Below are 1,400 nucleotides of genomic sequence, written 5' to 3'. Positions count from 1 at the left end.
AAGCGGAGTACATAGCTGCTTCGGAAGCAGCAAACGAAGGAGTCTGGATGAAGGAGTTCATATCCGATCTAGGTGTCATACCTAGTGCATCGGGTCCAATGAAAATCTTTTGTGACAATACTGGTGCAATTGCCTTGGCAAAGGAATCCAGATTTCACAAGAGAACCAAGCACATCAAGAGACGCTTCAATTCCATCCGGGATCTAGTCCAGGTGGGAGACATAGAGATTTGCAAGATACATACGGATCTGAATGTTGCAGACCCGTTGACTAAGCCTCTTCCACGAGCAAAACATGATCAGCACCAAAGCTCCATGGGTGTTAGAATCATTACTGTGTAATCTAGATTATTGACTCTAGTGCAAGTGGGAGACTGAAGGAAATATGCCCTAGAGGCAATAATAATGTTATTATTTTATTTCCTTATATCATGATAAATGTTTATTATTCATGCTAGAATTGTATTATCCGGAAACATAATACTTGTGTGAATACATAGACAAACTAAACGTCACTAGTATGCCTCTACTTGACTAGCTTGTTAATCAAAGATGGTTATGTTTCCTAACCATAGACATGTGTTGTCATTTGATTAACGGGATCACATTATTAGGAGAATGATGTGATTGACATGACCCATTCCATTAGCTTAGCACCCGATCGTTTAGTATGTTGCTATTGCTTTCTTCATGACTTATACATGTTCCTATGACTATGAGATTATGCAACTCCCGTTTGCCGGAGGAACACTTTGTGTGCTACCAAACGTCACAACGTAACTGGGTGATTATAAAGGAGCTCTACAGGTGTCTCCAAAGGTAAATGTTGGGTTGGCGTATTTCGAGATTAGGATTTGTCACTCCGATTGTCGGAGAGGTATCTCTGGGCCCTCTCGGTAATGCACATCACATAAGCCTTGCAAGCATTGCAACTAATGAGTTAGTTGCGAGATGATGTATTACGAAACGAGTAAAGAGACTTGCCGGTAACGAGATTGAACTAGGTATTGAGATACCGACGATCGAATCTCGGGCAAGTAACATACCGATGACAAAGGGAACAACGTATGTTGTTATGCGGTCTGACCGATAAAGATCTTCGTAGAATATGTGGGAGCCAATATGAGCATCCAGGTTCCGCTATTGGTTATTGACCGGAGACATGTCTCGGTCATGTCTACATTGTTCTCGAACCCGTAGGGTCCGCACGCTTAAGGTTTCGATGACAGTTATATTATGAGTTTATGAGTTTTGATGTACCGAAGTTAGTTCTGAGTCCCGGATGTGATCACGGACATGACAAGGAGTCTCGAAATGGTCGAGACATAAAGATTGATATATTGGACGGCTATATTCGGACACCGGAAGTGTTTCGGGTGATTTCGGAGAAAACCGGAGTGC

This window comes from Triticum aestivum, chromosome 6A (assembly GCF_018294505.1).
Source record: "Triticum aestivum cultivar Chinese Spring chromosome 6A, IWGSC CS RefSeq v2.1, whole genome shotgun sequence".
In the NCBI taxonomy this organism is placed as follows: Eukaryota; Viridiplantae; Streptophyta; class Magnoliopsida; order Poales; family Poaceae; genus Triticum; species Triticum aestivum.
The sequence above is the reverse complement of the archived record's forward strand: the minus strand, read 5'-3'. Positions refer to the sequence as shown.